Raw genomic sequence first — 22,533 nt, 5'->3', positions numbered from 1 at the left:
TCCACAGCCCTCTGTGGTAACGAATTCCACAGATTCACCACCCTCCAGCTGAAGAAATTTCTTCTCATCTCAGTTTTAAAGCGACGTCCCTTTATTCTGCTGTGCCCTCGGATCCTCGATTCTTCTACTAATGAAAACATCTTCTCTACGTCCACTCTATTCAGGCCTGTCAGTATCCGGTAGGTTTCAACGAGATTTCCCCTCCTCCTTCTGAACTCCATCAAGTACTGGCCCAGAGACATCAAATGCTCCTCATAAGATAAGCCCTTCATTCCTGGGATCATTCTTGTGAATCTCCTCTGGACCCTCTCCAGGGCCAGCACATCTTTCCTTAGATACGGGGCCCAAAATTGCTCACAATACTCAACTATGATCTGACCAATGCCTTATAAAGCCTCAGCAGTATATCCTTGCTTTTATGTTCTAGTCCTCTTGAAATTTTTAAGAGAAAGAACAAACTAATAGTGCAGAGTTGCACAATGGGACATGATAACCAGAGTCTCTCAGGAAGGGACAGGAAACACAAACATAAGAGTATACCTCCAATCAGCTTACCTTCTTACCTCATACTTAAAACAATATAGGATACCATTTGGCCCATGAGATCCATGCTGGCTCCCAGGGGAGCAATCTCATCAGTCCCATCCATCCTCTCCATATTTTCCTGTACCCCACAACTTATTCTTTCTCACACATACCCTTGATTCTTTTTGCCATCCATCTACACTAGGGTTAATTTACGGTAGCCAAATAACCTACCAGCATGTTTTTGGGATGTGGGAGAAACCAGACAACCATGGGTTAAGGTTTAGAGCATAGATAAATTGTAAAAGGACAAACCTGAAGGTTCTTTATTTTAATATTTTTCATAACAAGATAGGTGAATGAATGGCTCAAGCAGAAATAAATGGGTAGAGTTTAATGGCCATTATAGAGATATGGTTCTGGTGACCAAGACTTGAAATTAACTATTCCAGGATGGGTGAAATTGGATAAAGGCAGTGGAGGAGAGGAAACTCATCTTAGAATATCAAGAGTTAGAATCAGTCTGGGTGCAGCTAGGTGGAAAACATTGGTGGGAGTTGTGTGTGGGGCCCGAACAAGGGATGGTATTAATCAGCAAGTTAGGGGTGCATGCAACCTCTCATCATGGAGGACTTTAATTCACAATTAGAATGGACAAACTAAAGTAACAGGAATAGCGTGGAGGACAAATTAATGGTGTGTATAACAGATGGTTTTCCAGATCAGAATGCAGAGGAAGCAATGGGGGAGCAGGCAATGTTCGATCTGATATTGTGCAATGTGCAAGGATGAACTGGTAATTAAGGAAACAGTGATCATAATATGATTGAATTTTGTAACAAAATTTAAAGTGATTTAGCTCCATTTGAAACCAGAGTCTTAAATCTGGATAAACGACAAAAAACATGAAGCAGGAGTTGGCTATGGATTGGGAAACCATGTTAAGAAGTTTAACAGTAAAGAAACAATGCTTGGCATTTAAAGAACTAATAAATTATGTAAAAGTAACATATAAGTAAAACAATAATATAGTCCTGCCATGGCTATCAGGAGAAGTTAAGAATAGTATTTGACCAAAGGGAAAGGGAGATAATGCTGCCAAAAGAAGCAGTAAACCCGAGGGTGGGAAGATCTCAGAATTTGGCAAAGGAGGACAAAAACATTGATAAGGAATGGAGAAGTAAACTTTGAGAATAATCTAGCAGGAAGCATGAAAACAAAGTTCAAAAAACCTGAGAGACGAGCATCAAGGGTTTCAACCCTAAACATCAAAAATTCCTTCCCCCTGCCCCCACCACACAGCTGCTACTCTACCCACTGAGTTCCTCCAGCAGCAGATTGTTTGTTGCTCCAGATTCCAGCATCTGCAGTCTCTTGGGTCAGCATCAAGAAAAGGATTGGTGAAAATTAATGTGGGTCCCTTAGAGAATTATTCTGAACAAGGGAAGGGTAGAGAATTTAATCAAATATTTTGTGCTCGTCTTCATGGAAGAGATATGAAAAACCTTCCAGAAATAAAGGGGATACATCCAGAGTGAAGAATGAGTAAAAAAATCAGTGTTGGGAAAAATAATGGAACTGAAAGTTGTTGAGGATCAATGACCTGCTTCCTGAGGCTTCGAAGGAGGTGGTTGTGGAGATAATGAATGCACTGGTCATCATCTTTTAGATTTTATAGTTCTGAGAATGGTTTGCACAGATTAGAAGGTAGCAAATGTAACCCAAAGAGAGAAAACAGGGGACTATAGACCAAAAACCTGACCTCTGTAGCAGAAAAAATGTTGGAATGTCTTATAAGGAAGTGTTAATCTAAAATAACAATAGGATTAGGCAGGAATCATGGGCTTATGAAAAGGAAACTTTGTTTGAAAAATGTTTAATTTTTGTAAGATTGTAACTAGCAAAATAGATTACAGGGATTTATAAGCATTTGAACTTCAAAATGCCTTCAATAAGGTGCAATGCCAGAGATTATTAAATAAAATTCCAGCACATGGCATTGGGGCTAATGTAGTGGCAGGCATTGATAATTAGGTAACAGACAAAAATGCAGAGGATGGCAATCAATAATTGAGAGGCTGTAACTATTGGGGTGAATCAGGAATTGACACCACATCCCCAGCTATTCACAATCCGTATCAATGATTAGGATGAGGGGATCACTTAATATATTCAGGTTTGCCAATAATACAAAGCATAGTGCAGGTGTGGTCTGTGCAGAGAGACCTTAAGAGAATATAGACTGATTAAGTGAATGGACAAAGAGTTGGCAGATGGAATATAAGGTGGTAAAAATGCGAAGTCATCCACTTCAGCAGAAAAATAGAAATGTGAACTTCTTTTTTAAGTAGGAAGTGATGAAAAGTGTTGGTGTTCAGCGGGACCTGGATGTCCTTGTACACAAATCATTGAAAGTTATTATACAGGCACAAGAAGCAAAAAGGAAGGCAAGTAGTATGTTTTGCTTAATTGCAATTGGATTTAAGTGCAAGAATACAGATGCCATGCTCCAATTACACAGGACCAATAAGAGCACATCTGGAAGATTGTGTGCAGGTCTGCTCACCCTTTCTGAGGGAGGCAGCAAAGATTCACCAAATTGATTGCTGAGGTGGCGGGTTTGTCATATGGGGAGAGATTAAGCAGACCGGGCTCTTCTGCTTTTAAAAGGATGAAAGGGGATCTTACTGAAATGTACAAAAGTCACACAAGACTTGACAGGGTAGATATTTTCCCCTGGCTGATATATCTATAACCAAGAGTCACAGTCTCGAAATAAGTGGCCGGCCATTTGGGACTGATGAGAAGATATTGCTTCACAAAGAGAGGGCAGTGACTCATTGGAATTCTTTATACAAGAGGGCTGCAGAGATTTAGTCACTCATTTTATTCAAGACCGAGGCAGATGCACCTTTTGGGTCGAGACCCTGTATCAGGACTTCCAGGAGTTTGTTTTTATGGGCTCGTTGGTCACTGGGATGGAGAACATCTGCCCTCCTCGAGACTGCCAAGGCCGATTCACCATCCCTCTCTTTCGATGCCATTACCACCAATGTACTGAAAATCCTCCATTGGTCCTGATGCAGGGTCTCGGTCATCCTTTTGCCAAAACCGATGCTGCCTGACATTCTGAGTTCTTCCAGCAGCTTGATTTTTGCTCCAGATTCTAACATCTGCAGTCTCTTGTGTCTCCATATTTATGCAAGTGTCTATCCAACTCAAACCAATTGCATGCCACAGATAACTGTGACATGTTAAGCAGCTGAGAAGATGAGGAACAAAAGTCTTGATTCCTCAGTGAATGTGAGAATCTGTTTCCATTAGTCACTGCTGTTCAAACGTTTATCCAATCTTTTTGATATCATTGGAAAAGGATGGGTATATTGGCCAACCATTAAGGACATACTCAGTGAAAAAAACATGTGGTTTTATGAGCAATATTCATCTGCTCCTGGCTGTGAGCATCCAGCATTCACTTCTTAAAAAACTTTCCTCGAGTAATTGAAACAGAACCTGCCTTTACCCTGACAGATTTTGGATGCCTTTTGAATGCATTAGTTGCTCTGTTGTGGAAGAAAAGTTTTTTGATCCTGAGCCATCTTATTTTGATCTTCTAATTAATTTGAAGTAATTGCCTAGACTTCACATTTTATGTTCTCTATGCTAGCTTAATGAGGTTTCCTGGTTTGATGTGCCTGAGCATTTCCTTATAACAAGTTTTGGGAAGAGATTCTATTCCAAGGATTTGGGATTAATGGGTTTCAGTGAGCTTTTGTTATACAAATCCTCTGTGTAAATGCCACTCTTCAGAATTATTTTCTTAACATGGAGAAGAGGCTGTGTATCCTGTTGGTGACTCCTGCTGGCCTTTATGTGAGTCCAAACCATCTGCAATGTGTTGGTGACAGCTGTGATTGGGATTGGCCTTTGCTATTCATGGTTGAATAGACCGCTGCCATTCACTGTGTAGGTTCACCAGTGTCTAGAGGTCCCAGTGCCTGCGAGATTGGACCTGGATGTGTTACAGCCCCTTCAATAGAGAAGGGAAAGGAAGGAAGCTGGGACAAATGACCACCACCCCACAGCAGCTTTAAAGAGAGGAAACTGGCCGTGACAAAGAAACACATACCACGCGCAGTTCATTCAGCTTTGCAGAAATAACTCAGGTTAACCTAGAAGCATCCTCTGGCACTGGTTCAAATGCAGGCGTGGAAGATGCCAGTGGAAAGGTGGTGTAGTTTGTACAGGGAAATCAAAGGGTGAAAGTTTCTAGAGTAAGTCAATGGAGCAGGAGTGATGTGATAAGGCCTTGAGAAAATTAATATTAACATGTAAAATTAGAAGTACCTCATTACCCACTTTAAGGAAAGCTAAGGAAACATGTCCATTGAAATAGAGTGATGGCTGTGGGCATCCCACTCCTCACTTCCAAACACTGAAGCTGCAAATAGGAGAGATATCCCATGATACAAAAACCTCTGCCTCCACCATCCTCTCCCTTGCTCCAGCTATCATTTGCCTGACACATATACTACATGGGGACACTGCACACTCTTCCCATGCTTATTGAAAAGGGAATGAATTATATGCTACCTAATTAGATGAATTTTGCCAGGCGCTCTAACGGCCTTTAACCCCATTTCCAATAATTTAGTAAACAGTATGTTCAAAGTTAAAAAACACTCAGTTCAGCCTCCTGGGTTATTCAGAGCAGTGTGCTGTACAAACTTGGAAGCCAAGGTGTAAAAATCTGACTGCATTTTTTCTGGTCTTTGAAGGTAAATGAAATTTACCATAAATCCCACAGCAAGTTTCCCCTAAGGTTGGGTGAGACTAGAACTATAGGTTTAGGGTGAAAGGTGAAATACATAAGGGGAATCTGAGGGGGAACTTCTTCACTCAGAGGGTGGTGCGAGTATGGAATGAGCTGCCAGCAGAAGTGGTAGACGCGGGTTCAGCTGTAACATTTAAGAGAGGTTTGGATAGGTACATGGATGGGAGGGGTTTGGAGGGATATGATCCAGGTGCAGGTAGATGGGACTAGGCAGAAGATCAGGTCAGCATGGACTAGATAGGCCGAAGGGCCTGTTTCTGTGCTGTAGTGCTCTATTACTCTAAGTGATTAATTGCAATACTCCTTCCCATGCATGGCCAGGAGGGAAATGATGCAGAATAATGTTTCTAACTTGCTCATTCACCTCTTAGGGACCTGCACCTTGTGCACAGGAGCATATCCTGCTGAACAGCCCGCATGCCAACCCTCACCTTCACACTGGTCAGAATCAGCCAAAATATTTCCTGAACGAAGTCATCAACTCACTAGGATCTATAATTATTTGCAGTTAAATAAGACCTGCTTATCCACAAAAACACTCGCAACATGAATAGCAACTGTTTACAAAGTCAAGAGGCAATAAAGCTCAGCAGAATGCTGGGGTGCTAGCTCAATGAGCAATGTTCTACAATAGATATCATCACTTACACTAGAATAATATATTTTGTTTTGTGCACATGGTAGGGTAAAGAGTAACTGTGTTAAGCCGAACACATCGTGCTGCACCGTCTGCCTAACCAAAGCACTGACTAACCAGAATTCTTACAATGTGTCAGAACTTGAGGGTGACGGTGGTAGAGACGGAGAGGTAGGGAAGGAAAACTTTGGATGCAGAACATGCGCACCAAGCATAGGTTAGAGGTTGAATTACAATCCTTTTGTCCTGGCTATCAATTTGCTTCAACCCCTCTGTGTCCAGATGAGAGATTCCAGTGACATCCTCACAATGGGTCCTCAAATATTAGGTCTGGAGTTACTTGATTTCTCTTTTACTTCTTAAATAAAAGAATATCATTTGCAATTTTTCAGTTCAAAGGTGCAATTCCTGGGAAAATAATGAGTAATGCATCTGTTATTTCCAAAATACGTTGGAAATCTCTTTCCAAGATTTTCTACGTTACTATATTTTACAATAAATCCACTAGGTTTTTCTTTTGAATTATTTCTATTAAAATCACTTGCAATGGCAGTTTCCAATTTCCAGCGGTCTAACATTTGAACCTTTGTTCACTATGACCTTTCTGTAGTAACCAACTGGTTCATTCACCCCCAGCGTCCAACACATTGTCCCTGCTGAAACCATTACTTTCTCATTAGAGATGTCCTCCTTTTTCAATAACCAGGGTTTCCCTTCCATCACCAATGCTGTCTTACCTGTATCTCCACTTCCCACACATCTGCCCTCACCCCCTCACCCCCCCCCCCAACATAACAGGGACAGGGTTCCCCTTGTCCTCACCTACCACTCCACGAGCTTTCATATCCAACACATCATTCTCCACAACTTCTGCCACCTCCAACGGGATCCTACCACCAGGCACATCTTCCTCTCACCCCCTCTCTCCACGACTCCGTTGTCACTCATCCCTCCCCATGGATAACCCCCCCCCCCCGGGACCTATGCCTGCAACCACACCAAGTGCTACACCTGTCCCTACACCTCCTCCCTCACCACCATTCAGGGCCCCAGACAATCCTTCCAGGTGAGGCAGCACTTCACCTGTGAACCTGTGGGTGTCATTTGTTGCATCTGGTGCTCCCGATGCGGCCTCCTGTACATCGGTGAGACCCGACGCAGATTGGGTGACCGCTTCATCCAGCATCTTCGCTCCTTCCGTCGCAACAGCCAGGACCTCCCGGTGGCCACCCACTTCAGTTCCACATCCCACTCCCATACTGACATGTCTATCCACAGCCTCCTCTACTGCCACGTTGAGGCCAGACGCAGGTTGGAGGAACAACACCTCATATTCCACCTTGGGAGTCTCCAACCTGATCGACTCAACATCGATTTCTCTAACTTCCGGTAACCCCATCCCTTCTTTTTCTTCCCTCCCCCCCCCCCCCCCCACCACCCCAACTCCTTTGTCTTCCCTTATTCCTGTGGCTCCCTGCCCCTGCTTTGATGACCTGCCCATCTCCTCTCCTCCCCTCCCCCATCCTTTATTCCATGGTCCACTGCCCTCTCCTACCGGATTCCTTCTTCTTCAGCCCTTTGCGTCTTCTACCTATCACCTCTCAGCCTATTACATCTTCTCCCCTCCCCCACCCCCACTCACCTACCTTCCTCCTCTCACCTGGACTCGCCTATCACCAGAACTCACCCGTCCCCTGCCTGCGTGTGCTCCTCCCCCTCCCCCATTTTCTCATTCTGGCTTCTGCCCTCTTCCTTTCCAATCCTGATGAAGGGTCTCGCCCCGAAACGTCGACTGTTTATTTCCCTCCAATAGATGCTGCCTGACCTGCTGAGTCCCTCCAGCACTTTTTGTGTATTGCTCCAGATTCCAGCATCTGCAGAATTTTTTGTGTCTACTTTCTCATCCTGGCTGCTGACGCGAGGAAGCTCCTCCCCTCTGCTCCCTTGAGCAAGGCATCCCTCTTTGTATATTTAGGGCCAGGGGACTATTCAGCTTTCCTTCGCCAGATCTGGCTAGACCACTAAAGCACCTCGAGGTCCTATATCAGCTACACTTGTTCAATGTGTTGTCATTGTTGTAATGTTTTGGCTGTACCACAATGATTGAAGGCACTTCATATTTTTTAAGATTTATTTTTGGGACCTGAGCTGGCAAGAGCATCAATTATTGCCTATCGCAAGCTGCCCTGGAGAAGATGGTGATGGAATGCTTTCCTACTGCCGTTCTGAAGGTGCTCCCACAGCGCTGCTGGGCAGGGAGTTCCAGGATTCAGACCCAGCAACGCTAAAGGACTGCTGATACATTTTCCACGTCAGGCTGGTGTGTGACCTGTGGGTAGAGGTGCTCCCATGTGCCTGCTGCTCCTGGTGAAAGAAATCGGGGGCTCTAAGAGATGCTGTTGGAGTCGGCTTTGCGCTTAACTGCAGTGCAACCTGTAGGTGGTGCATGCTGCAGCCACTTTCCACTGGCGGTGGACAGAGCAAGTGTTTAAGGTGATGGATGGGGTGCCGATCAAGTGGGCTGCTCTGTCCCGGATGGTGTTGAGCTTCTCGAGAGTTGTTGGAGCTGCTCTCATCCAGGCAAGTAGAGAGTGTCCCATCACACTCCTGACTTGTGCCTTGTAGATGGTAGAAAAGGTTTGAGGTCCCAGTAGGTGAGTCACTCACTACAGGATACCTGGCCTCTGACCTGCTCTTGTAGCCACCAGTATTTCTGTGCTGGTACAGTTGAGTTTCTAGTTAAAGGTAACACCAAGGATACTGATGGTGGTAGTCTCAGCAATGGTAATGCCATTGAATGGAAAGGGTAGGTGGATGTTTTTAAGAGGTGGTCAATTCCTGACACTTAAGTGTCACAGATGTTACTCGTCGCTTATCAGCCTATACCTGAGTGTTGTCCAGGTCTTGCTGCATGCAGGGAGGGCTGCTTCACTTGTTGAGGAGTGTGGATGGAATCGAACACTGTGCAATCATCAATAAACATCCCCTGACCTCATGATGGTAGGAAGGTCATTGTTGAAGCAGCTGAAGATGGTTGGGCCCAGCATACTGCCCTAAGGATGTCCTGGGGCTGGGAATGATTGACCTTTGACAACCACAACTAACCTCCTTCATGAGAGGTATGACTCCATTTACTGGAGTGTTTTCCCACAGATGCCCATTGCCCTGTTTTACCAGGGCACCTTGATGCCACACTCAGTCAAAAGCTGCCTTGGTGTCAAGTGCAGTCAGTCTCACCTCACCTCTGGAGTTCAGCTCTTTGGTCCATGTTGGGTCCCAGGCTGTGATGAGACCTGGAGCTGAGTGGTCCTGATGAAACCCAAACTGGACTTTGGTGAGCAGGCTACTGGTAAGTCAAGCTTCTTGAGAGTCATTGTTGTACTCATCCAGGTAAGTGGATGACTTGTACCACACACAAATTAAATTAAATCAATCAAAAATCACAATCAACCCTTCCTAGGGGCACTCGCATTAGAATTTCATCTTGCACATGATACATGAATGAAGACTGAGCCACTGATTGGAGCAGTGTCTCCTCACCATTCCCACCACCCTTCCCCAAGTCTCACTTGGAAGGAAGGGAGATTAGGGAGAGAATTTTGGGCGTCAGTGGCATGGCAGCTGAAGGCAAGTCCAGCAAGTTGTGCAAGAGGAGTTGAGGATGCACCCAATACTCATCTGTTCACCTACCCTTTCCATTCAATGGCATTACCATTGCTGAGACCACCACCACCAGTACCCTTGGTGTCACCTTTAACCAGAAACTCCAACTGTACCACCTCATACATACTGGCGGCTACGAGAGCAAGTCAGAGGCCAGGTATCCTGCAGTGAGTGACTTGCCTCGTGGGACCTCAAGACTTTTCTACCATCTGCAAAGTACAACTCAGGAGAGTGATGGGGCACTCTCCACTTGCGTGCATGTTGTATCTGGATATTAAGTCCAATCAATAAGGACTGATTCTGAATTCAACACTCATCCCAAAGGCAGAATCAGTAATTGATTTCAGGTTAAACAATGACTTTGATAGTTCTCCTGAACTGTAACTGATGCAGGGTAGTATCAAACACCACCTCTCGCTCCCACATCATCCCCTCCCCACCACTCACTCTCATCCAACAGGCAATGATTTAAGCTCCACCAACCACAGTTACTCACATCCTCAGCCACGAAACCAAACTGAGATATGATGAGAAATAGCAGTGAGTTTTATTCAAAGACATGAATAAGGAGGAGAAGCTCTTTTGGTTTTAGGAGCAGAATTCCACATTGGGGGGGAGGGGGGAGGGTAACGTCATTTTCCTGTTTTGCTGATTTTTCATGGCTGAGATTCTTGGCTTCTCTGTAATATGTTATATGAGGGGTATTGGGAAATTCTGTAGAAACTGGTGTCAATTGTTTATCTGCCTGCTGTGGAGCTTGTACACAAGTTTAAAACTGACCACTTTTGGAGTGACACGTTATTCACATAACCGCATGTCTGCCCATCCTAACTTGCTTAGTCTGTACTGTAGCCTCAACTGCCGACTCCCCTCCACCACCCAACAATGCCACTGAGCCCATGTTGGCCCAAACTGGGGTTGGCACAGTGGTACAGTGGGTAGAGCCACTGCCTCATGGCTCCAGAGACCCGGGTTCAATCCTGACTTCTGGCGCTGTCTGTGAGGAGTTTGCGTGTTCTCCTGTGACCATGTGGGTTTCTTCTGGTTGCTCTAGTTCCCTCCCACATCCCAAAGATGTGCGGGTTGGTGAGTTAATTACACATCAAAGCTCAGTTGCAGTTGTTTTCCTTCCAGTAAACCACAACTTGCATCTCTTTAGCATCTCTCATGCAGTAAAACATCCCAAGGAGTTTAACAGGGATGTCTTCAGACCTGCATGAAGAGGAACTAAGGCAGATTACCAAATTCCTGAGTCATAAGGGGTTGGTTTTAAAGTGCAGAATCATAGAGAGATACAGCACAGAAACAGGCCCTTCAGCCCATCCAGTCTGTGCTGACCATCAACCGCCCATTTACACTAACCCTACATTACGGCAGGCACGGTAGCGTAGCGGTTAGCGTAACACTATTACAGTTCCAGTGACCCGGGTTCAATTCCCGCCGCTGTCTGTGAGGAGCTTGTACGTTCTCCCCGTGTCTGCGTGGGTTTCCTCTGGGTGATGCGGTTTTCTCCCACATTTCAAAGAGGTATGGGTTAGGAAGTTGTGGGCATGCTATGTTGGCACCGGAAGTGTGGTGACACTTGTGGGCTGCCCCCAGAACACCCTACGCAAAAGAGGTATTTCACTGTGTGTTTCAATGTATGTGGGACTAATAAAGATATCTTATCTAACCTCATTTTTTATTCTCCACACATTCTCATCAACTCCCCCCAGATTCTACCATTCACCTACACACTAGGGACTACTTACAGCAGCCAATTAACTCACCAACTCACGTGCCTTTGGGATGTGGGAGGAAACCAGGACTATCGAGGCCCAAACCCACATGGTCACAGGGAGAACGTGCAAACTCCACACAGACCGCATCGGATGTCAGGATTGAACCTAGGTCACTGGAGCTGTGGGGCAGCAGCGCTACGAGCCATGCCACTGTGCTGTCTGTGTATCTTAAAAGGAGATTAAGGAGGAAGGAATTTAGGAAGAGAATTTTGGGTGTCAATGGCGTGGCAGCAGAAGGCAAGTCCAGCAAGTGTGAGCAAGAGAAATTGAGGATGAAACAAATATTGAATACTTCCATTTATAGTTACCTGAGCACCATAACCAATGGGTAGGGACAAACTGTACTTAAGTATCTCCCTGAGTCTTTTTAAGAGGGACAACTGTACTCAGCCTAATTACCTGATGAAGAATACATGTCCTGTTAACTGGTTATCTCACAGCTGTCAGGAAGTTGACTCATATACTGCAGAGGCAGAACTAGCAGGAATTATTCACAGCAATGAAGAAAACACTGCATCCAAACCAGAATTTAACTCTGAGCCAACCTCAAACAGTTGTATTTGCTGGAGGTAGTGAGGAATTGAGCAAGCACGAGGATGGGTGCATTCTTTCATAATTATGAAACAGGATTGTCTCTACCAGCTATAAGCTAGAGATATTTGGGGAGATTTTCAGAGAAGATGAGAGATTACTTTTCTTCCAATAAACAATTATTAGTTCCCATAACACAATGCAGCCAGCAGACACTCAGGGCTTGGTATCTTGCTTAATCTGGCTGTTCAAAGCCACAAGATTTCCTTCTCACCATCAGCAGCTCAATTCGTTTTATGGTTATGCTGCCTGCAGCAAATGTGTGGGCTCTTTACAATGCTGAAGAAAGAAATAGCTTAAATTCCTATCGAGCTTTTCATGACCACGGGAAATCCAAACGTGCACTGCACCTTTGCAATCCTAGTTAATATAAACGATGGGTAGCGACAAACTTTGACAAACTGGAATGGGACCTTCCTTAAACCCTCATGTTGTTCCAATCCAATTTATGCCAAAGAGCTGAATATGCCCTGCACTTATTGGTTGAAAGAACCTTAAATGAAATCAGATTGAGAACCACAAGGAGACACAAGAGACTGCAGATGCTGGAATCTGGAGCATAGAACAAACTACTGGGGGACCTCAGCAGGTTGAGCAGCATCTGTGGGGGGTGAAGAATTGCCGATGTTTCTGGTCGAGACCCTGCATCAACTCAAAACCTCAATAATTCCTTCCACCCCCCACAGAGGCTGAGTGATCCACTGAGTTTTTCCGGCAGTTTGTTTTTTGCTTGAGAACCACAAGTCTTTTCTGATATTGTCAGGAAGAGCAAATAATCACAGGAAGCGTTTTACAACATAGGAATTTGCCTAATGTGCAATAAATTTTGAAAACCACCACCACAACCACACACAATAGAAACCCCAGGACAAACACAATGATGGGTCTTCAGTTGGTTTTGACAGGATCAGGGATGTTTTCTGTGACACCACAAAACTCTCTGCTCTTCTGCAGATAATCCCATTTGGCTCAAAATTTCACATCCCACCAAATAGAGAGCACTTCTGACAATGCAGCACAGATCTTGAATGTCAAGCTAAATTTTGTGCATAGGTCTCTGGCTGAGGATGTTATCAATGAACAAAGCCAGATAATGAGTGGGAATATGTCTACCAGGCTTGGCACTCAATCCCCACAAAGCCGTTCCCTTGTTTTACTACAAACTTCAATGTAATGTTATCACTTTTCAAAGTACACTTTCCTTTCACCATTCTGTTCTATAGTCTCCCGTCCGTTTGCATTCCCATTCTGTTGAAGTCAATCGTAAAGATCATTTCAATTCTTAATATCTGTATACTTTTTGGATTTTGAACCAATAACCCAGACAGAGCAGTATCCTTTCCCACATCAGTTTCTTTGCAAATTTGTGAAGCATCCCTATTTTTTGACGCCCAGCAAAGTTTTTTTGAGACAATCGGTAGACAGAACTGTACTCGACCTTATTTTGGGAAATGAAACTGGGCAGGTGGTGGAGGTGTCGGTGGGGGAACACTTTGGAAACAGTGACCATAATTCTTTAAATTTCAAGGTAGTTATGGAAAGGGGTAAGGCTGATACTCAGGTTAAGGTCTTGAACTGAGGGAAAGCCGATTTCTATAGTGTGAGAGGACCTGGCGAAAGTAGATTGGGAGCAGATGCTTGTAGGTGAAACAACATCTACCAAGTGGCAGCCTTTTAAAAGAGAGTTAGTAAGAGTTCAAGGCCAGCATGTTCCAGAAAGGGTGAATGGAAAAGATGACAAGATGAGGGAACCTTGGATGACAGAAGATATTGAAAATATGATCGGGAAAAAAAACAAGCATATGGAAGGTATGGGCAACTGGAATCAAGGGCGTCTTCTGAGGAATATAGAGGTTGGAGGAGAGAACTTGAGAAAGAAATTAGGAGGTCATAAAGGGGTCACAAAACATCCTATTGGCTAGCAAATGAATATTTGAAAAACGAGATTGCGAGATACTTGTTGGGCAAGGATATTAAGGGTTACAGAAGCAAGTTGGGCAGATAGAGTTAAGGGACAGATCAGACCTGGTCCAAACGAATAATGGACGAGGCCCAGGAGGGAGTGGGTGAACTGAATGATCCATTGCTGTCTCTGTGTAGAAGGACTGGTCGTTACTCCCATTTACCCTTTTACCAGATATTTAAGAAATACTGAATGGAAAGTGATGACCTGGGCAGTGGGTGCTGGTCCATTCCCAAGTGGGAGGTGACGATCCCACGCATGAGACCCACCCGCAGACCGGATCCTTGTGTACCTGTGATCTCAGTGCAACGATCAGGAGCAGAAACTCCAGCTGATCTTGTGTGGCATGTCCAGAGGCACACAGTCAGGATTACCATTCACACCGAGCTCACAAACATGGAAACCAAACCGTTTACCTTCTGGTTGCATGACTTTCATCGTGTACTCCCACACAGTGGTTCATTAGCAGAGCAATTCTAAGGTTCACTATTCCTACAAATATTTTGACAGCATAGTTTCCACACTTCTCTCACTTTCCCAATGCCAGGGTTATTTTAAAATAATGAAAATAATTAACAAGATCACTTTTGACTTTTGCAGATACGAATATAAACTACAGTTTCTCTTACCTTATAACACTCACCATTTTAGTGGCGATTTCCATCACTCTTTGTTCTCCCTGGTTGGATTTCTTTAGTCCTGGGTGACATCTGATGGGTAATTGGGTGAAAGCATTGCTTCTGGTAGTTAGTCCGATGATAACTTAAGAAAATGAATGACTCAGAGCAACCATGTAATGGTTGATAATGTGTTTACAGTTCAGTGAAGGTTAAAAGCCAGTAAGAACATTAGAAATAGCAGCAGGAGTAAGTCAGATGGCCTTTCAACCCTCGGTGTTCAATATTTTGCCTGATACAGTGCTTCGCACCCACTTTCCTGTCCCATCACCAAGATTCCCTTGAAAATACTCCATGACAAAACGTCCATCAGAGGGTTCCAAAGATTCACAACCCACTGCATAAAGCAATTTCTTGCGGACTGAGTCCTAAATCTTCATCCCCGTGACTGCCTCTGGTTCTGAACTCTCCGAGAGGAATCAGCATCTACCCTGTTGCTCCCTTTCAGAATCTTGTCCTTTGATGAGATCAGCTCTCACTCTGAAGTCCAGTGAGAATAGACCAAGCTACCTCAATTGCTCTTAATATACAATCCTCTCATCCAGAAGTCAACCTGATAAATCTACGCTGCTCAGCCTCCAAGGCCAGTATGTCTGTCTTCAGGTATGGAGTCCAGGAAATGTCGCTTGCTGTAACTTCAGCTGTGGTTTACTGGCTACCATTTGCACCTCTGACTCTGCAGGTTGTGAATTCAATGTTTACTCAGAGAACTGACCAAAACAAAACTAGACAAGATACTTTTATGTTGTAATGAGGGAGTCTCAGAATCGTACGGCATGGAAACAGGCCCTTTAACTTACTGAATCCATGCAAACCATCAACCATTTAAACCAATCCTACACTAAATGTTTTTTTTATTCTCCCCACATTCCCATCAACTTCCCCCCGATCCCCCCACTCATCTACACACGAGGGACAATTTAAAGCGGCCAATTAACCCACCAAACCGCATGCCTTTGGGATGTGGGAGGAAACAAGCCTGACCTCAGGCACTTTGTGTGTGGAGTTTGCACGTCCTCCCTGTGACTGCACTGGATTCCCCCAGGTGCTTTGGTTTCCTTCCATGTCCCAAAGGCCTGCGGGTTGGCAGGTTAATTGGCTGCTATAAATTGCACCAAGTGTGTGGGTGAGTAGTAGAATCTGGGGGACGTTGATGAGAATGTGCGAAGGGGATTGGTGTAGGGTTGGTGTTAAATGGGTGGTTGATGGTTGTTATGAAATCGGTGGGCCAAAAGGGCCTGTTTCCATGCTGTGTGAGTCTATGAATTCATGATTTTATGACAATTTAGTGGGCAAAGAATACGAAAAGGAGCAGCATTTTTGATCTAATGGTCTTTTACTGATCGCAATAAATCCTAAGTATTTTGACCTAGAGTGCCATCTATCTGCAGCTCGATTTAGTCAAATTCTGTTGTTGCTGCTCCATATGGAGTTCAGCAAGCAACATAAGATACCTTTATTAGTCAGATGTATATTGAAACACACAGTGAAATGCACCTTTTGTATAGAGTGTTCCTCTTAAGCATTTAGACACATAAGCAGGAATAAAGGGACATAGATGTTGCTTTTTCTTTCTTTCACTACAGAGCAATACTAAGATCAGTACTGTTGTCAGACTCACTTTGTGATTACCAGTTTTAGTTTATTAAGATACAGCATAGAGGTACTGCAACCAGCTGAGCTCTCCATTGATGGATGTCACCTGACTTCACTGTGAGTTCCAACAAATTTTTCCTCTGAGTTTGAACTTTTACTATCCACATTTTTTAACTCAATGTCCTCTCTTTTCCTGGAATGCTGCCTTGAAGAACTTCCGTTCTTCATTCTGACATTAGTTCTGTGTCTCCCATTTACCTTCCCTACAATAAAATTCTGATAAAGTGGCAGGCTCAGAATTCTGGTGGTGCTGGGTCAGCAGATTTTCCAGACTACTGGATGTTACTCCTATTAATACCCCAACTCATTTTTAATTCACTTTTTGTTAGCTGTTAGACAGTATTATATTTCCCAATAAACCCAACAGATTTAAAGGGAGCAAGGGAACCGGGGCCCCCGTGAGTGGGAAGTGTGTGCAGCAAACATCATCTGGTGAGCTAGATGCCGAACCATCGGGTTTTCCGAATAGTCAGGTAGCAGATTATCAGAGTTTCACTGTGTCTGCTTCGCTTTTTGTGCTTGAGTGTCTACAAGGGCTCACTTTCACAGCGCCAGCCTCAGTAATCGCCTCCAATTCCCACCCAACTTTCACCTCTCCAATCTTCTTATCTCCTGCCAATCAGCCTGACTGTTATAGTAATATAATATACAGCACAGGAAGTCCCTTCAGCCCACTGAGTCCATGCTAACCATCAACCACCCATTTACATCTGGCCTACACTAAATCTATGTTTATTGTCCCCACATTCTCCTTGACTCTTGGTTGGCATGGATGAGTTGGACCGAAGGCCTGTTTCCATGCTGTACAACTCTAGGTCTCTATGGCTTCCCCCACTCACCTATACATCAGGGGCAATTTAAAGTGGCTAATTAACCCACCAACCCGCATGTCTTTGGGGTGTGGCAGGAAACCGGAGCACGCTGGAGAGACCCACGCGGTCACAGGGAGAATGTGTGAACGCTACAAAAACAGCACGTCAGGACTGAACAAGGGTCAGTGGAGCTGTGAGGCAGTGGCTCTACTTGCTGCACCACTGTATTGCCCAGATCCTGCTCTCACAGTCTCTCTGGTGTATCTGTATAACTGGTCAGTCAAACCCAGCCATTGTTTTTAATTCCTGTCACCATAGGAGCTGTGGATTCAAGTCTAGCCTGGCAACTTGAGCCTCGAAGTTCTAAGTTGACACTCCAACGCAGGGCTGGGGCAATGCAGTACAGGCAGAAGAGCTGACTTCACAATGAAACCTGTATGCTCTATCAAACAGATGTAAAAGGATCCTTCCGGGGAGCTGATCTTTATCCTTTAAACAGCATCACCAAAATAGATAGCTTGTTTCACAATGCTATTTGTGGGATCTTGCTGTGCATGGGTGACAATGCTTTGCTGGTTTGGTTTGAGAATGATACTTTATAAATCTTACTTTCAGCATTCTCGACACCATTCCTTGCCCTACAGATTCAGCCTGATCTGCTGAGAGATTCCACCATTTTGTGTCTGTATTCTACATTCCCAGAGCACTTTGTTGCTGTTTGAATGTCGAAACTTTGATTGAGCAAGAGGGAAAAGCTCACCAAGATCAGTGGAGTAATGCGAATCAAGATTACAGTTACAGCAAAACCATTTCAAATATCTGGCAACCAACCAGTCACTTGGCAACAATAAATGCTCACATTCCCTGTCCATATTAACATGCAGCAGCACATTCCAGAGGGCCAGACTCCCCACCCATCCATTTATTTTCACAAGGGTTTTGTTTTAAACAATGGGGAATATTTCAACATGTATCGTGCACAGAGGATTGTTTTGCTTGCAGTGAGACAGAACTTCTTAATGCACATCTGATATCTTTGGGACCCATGGCTATTTACACTTGCCAAGAAATGAGTCCCTTCTGCCATACCATTCTGGTGATTTACTTGACTTCAAGCTGTAAAAGGAGAAAATAAAACATACACAAAAGTGCCATTTCAATAATGCTTTCAGAAGTAATCCAACATGATTCTTCTAGTTAACGTTTGCCTGTAATTAATAACCCTAATAAGAAAGCTTGTACAACGTTCAGAGATATAGTCACTTATTTTTAAAAAATGTGTTCTCAAATCTAAGCACGTTATCAGCTATTGCATATTATTCAAGAAAATAAATCAAAATCAGCAATCTCTTAATGATCGTTGTATGATTTTAAAACATGCTCAAAACTTCCAGATGGTTGCTGGCTATGCATTAAAATAAAATGTGTAGTGAATTATGTGCTGAGAGTAATGCAATGTTAGTTTTTTTTTCCCTTAAATGCTCAGTGGTCGACGCTGTAGATTTAGTGGATAATTATATATTTTAAGTAACATGCAACATTGTCTGAAGTCTACTTCAAAACTTCTTGCAAATGTGAGGGTGGATTTACACAGCAGTATATCCAGTACCTCTCAATCATGGCTGAAATTAGGTTCACGCCTGAAGGCACAGCTTCTACTTCTAAGTCACACCTTCAGGGTGCACACAGCATGGGTACATGTGGAAGTTTTAATGACAGGGCAGAATCGAAAAGCTGTGACATTAACAAGCTGTGTGGGAAGCTTTCCTGAACAAGAACCCAAGGTGTTTAGTGGAAAAATATTGCACATCTGAAGGATGCGGCAACTCCTTTTACTCTTCTTTAAAGAGTTCATTCACTCTGCCTGATATTGAAACCAAAGCTATTAATTTGGGTCCAGCAGCCAGCCCTGGGTCAGGATCAGCCAACAATTTTAATTGGCAGGAAAATGGAGAGCGTACAGATAAGTTACTTACCCAATTGCTTTCCCGGTTGGGAAGATCCCTATTATATGATATGGCCACAATATAGGAAGAGTGGCAATAGAATTAGAACAATGCTTACACCATTTAAGCCATCCTGTGCTTCAGCCATTGCAGAACAGAATGGGAGGTAATCACTATAAACGCACGGCTCACCAAATTCAAAGGGTGTGGAATATGTTTTGCTCATCGTTCAGGGTCAAAGCTGATTTTTAGTTATACACACAGCAGCACTTTGTGATCTTCTGAACATTCAGTGATCTGGTCTGTTCTGGCAGCATCCCTCTAAAAGTGAGGAAGCACCCCACCTGTAGCGTTTATTGCTTGGTGCATTCTGAACTTGTGCTTCAGAAGACATGTGCTCATGGGTTTGTCCTCAGGAAGTAGTTAAAAAAAAGTAAGTGGTTGTACATGTAATGAGGAGTTTCTCAGCAGGAACAAGACTCTGGCTCCTCAGCAAGTGGAAGGAGAGCCTAAGGGCAGCCCTGACACTCAGCAAGTCTCCTGCACCACAATGTGAGTGGATGCAGGTATCTGCGGCAAAAACTCTCTCCACAAAGACCTTGTTTATAGACCAGATACGAACAGAATAAAAACTCATCCCTTATCTTATATTATTAATGCTGCACTAACAACAATGGATTAATTCCAGACAGACGACAAATTACTTAAATGGAGGAATGTATTGTCACTAAATCTAATTTTATATTAAATTAACACACACGTTCACTGGGCCCTCGGCCTTAAAAGATTTAGAAGAGTTGCTGGCGATGGTGGAACAGTAATTTTGCATCCCAGCCCTGCTGCTAATAAAGGACCAGGTGACACTATAATGGGGAAAAATTCACACCCATTTTTTCAACACAGTGCCACACAAGAGAGTGCATGCTCCCAGGCTGCCTTAAATCACTGGATTATAAACACTGCAGAAGCACACAGCTAACTCAGAAGTCAATGGTAAACTTAGTGGACAACTTGCTGTCACTCAGAGACTGTTACTTTCAATGTTTTTGGAAACTATTGTGTAAAATCAGGGAGGTGACTGGTAAATCAAACTACTTGGTAAAAGCAGTCACTCATCGAGTACGTCATACAGGATCTTGCCAAACTACATCAATTGCTTTAGTCATTAGAGTGAACTGTCCACCTTTTCTCCCCTTTCTCCTTCCTGTGACTCTGTCTACCCCAGTGTGCAGTTCCTTTCCCCTCTGGTTCCATTCCAATCCCATTGCTTTTCCCCAGCATCTCTCCTCTCCTAATACCATGCCAGCCTTACACGCTCCTTGAATACCAGTAAAGGTACTAAACCTCTGTGGTATTGGGAGGAGAGCAATATTTTAATTGTGAGGCACATGAACCAGAAAAATACAGCTAGGTGGTGCCTGGAGTGCAAGAGTCCAAATGGGGGAGGAGTACAAAGGAATTTTGGGGTTAGGAACAAAAAAAAATGATTAAGATATAAGATATTTATTTATTAGATCGAAACACACAATGAAATACGTCTTTTTGCGTTGCTAAGAATGTGCTGCGGGCAGCCCGCAAGTGTCGCCATGCTTCTGGTGCCAACATAGCATGCCCACATCTCCTAATCTGTACATCTTTGGAATGTGGGAGGAAACCGGAGAACCCGGAGGAAACCCAGACAGACACGGGGAGAATGTGCAAACTCCTCACAGGCAGCAGTGGGAATTGAATCCAGGTCGCTGGCGCTGTAATAGCATTATGCTAACCGCTATGCTACCATGCCGCCCCATAGAAGTTGTGGTGCAAGTTAATGGCAGGATAAAAACAAACAAGGCACTAGTTTACATTTCTGGAAGGATAGAAAGATTATTTTAAACTTGCCTACAACCCAAGTCAGATTATACTTGCAGCATTACGTATAGTTCTCTGCATTAGATCACAAGAAAGATACAGAAGTATTTTGAGAAGTGCAAGAACCATTTACAAGAATGACACCAAGCCTGAAGGATTACATCTGGTGAAAAAAAAATTGAACAGGTTCCATTCTCTATAAAGACTGAGAGGTGACTTGACAGCTGTCAAGATCACACAAGATTCAAGGGGGTATTTACAGAGAATATGTTGCTGCTGGCATGAGTGGCCATCAATTTAATTGGTCACTGATAAATAGGGTATTTGGAAAAAAACCTTTGTTCAAGAAGTGGGTAAAAGGCAGAATTCTCTTCTGTGAAGAATATTTAGTACAGGCAGCACTGAAGCTAAATAAACACTAGAGGGAAAGAAATTGAGGTCATGTTAAGAGGAAGATAGTTGAAGTAGGGTGGTGTATACTCGAGCACAGGCCTGTTGGGTGGATCTGCCACTTCTACTGCTGTGCAATCCATGTAATGCAAGATACTCACCGTCAGTATTGGCATTCTTCGAAGAAGTCATCAAGGCACCTATTACAGTTCCAATTGTTCTTGTCCACCTCCCACAGAAAGAACATCAGTGAAAAGATTGGAGGTTAAACTCCACAAGTTCCTCAGCATCGCTCACCTGTTCTTCCTTGGACATTGCCAACAGATCACTTCTAAACCCTAGCTCAACAATGGAACACTACAGACCACCTCTTGCACTACCATGGACTTGTCTCTGATTCTGTCTGTCTTTTTTCCCCACACTCTCTCTTCACTGTCTTGAATGACTGATGTAGAATTGGGTTGTCTATACCTACATACTTGTGATGCTGATGCAAGCAAGCTTTTCATTGTACTGTACCTCATTGTATTTGTGCACATGACAACAAACTCCACTTGATTTGACAAACTCAGTAGTGCCGTCCAAGGACCTTGCAAACCACATCCTCGTTGTTTCTAAAAACAGTGGTGTTGTGGTTTTGAAGCTCAGTACATAGAGCACAAAACTTTGTTTGTACAAGGCTTTTTCTCAGCCTGGTAATACAATCCACCATTGAGCATTCCAAAACCATTACAGTGGGTCCCGTCCCATCAATCACACAGTCATCGCCTTCTCTACTTCCTGTCATCCTCTCCTGCGAGTAATCTCACTTTATTCCACTCCCCAAGAGCTCTCAACCTCCAACCACCACTTCGTACTTTTATCCCACTGGTCTTCCAAACCCACTTCCTCCTGTATCCATTTCTAACAAATGGACTCTTCCCAAATTCAATACAACAGTCCTTTCCCAACCGTCAAGTGTGGCCATATCCTGCTCCACTTCACCTGCATCTGTGATGTCCTCGTCCCCAGGAAGATCTTCGTTCCTTCCTCTCCTGGTCATGCACCTTTGTATTCACTCTGTTCCTTGATCCCTCACATCCCCGTGGCCTGGACTTGTCCAGCTGGTTAGCCACCCATCACCAGACTTGGCTGCAGGCCTTGCTCTCCTTTGCCCACAAACTTTCTTTCCCAGGATCATCCTGTGCAGTCAAGGAATTCCCTGTTT

Source organism: Pristis pectinata, chromosome 1 (genome assembly GCF_009764475.1).
Source record: "Pristis pectinata isolate sPriPec2 chromosome 1, sPriPec2.1.pri, whole genome shotgun sequence".
Taxonomy (NCBI): Eukaryota; Metazoa; Chordata; class Chondrichthyes; order Rhinopristiformes; family Pristidae; genus Pristis; species Pristis pectinata.
Note: the sequence above shows the minus strand (reverse complement) of the source record.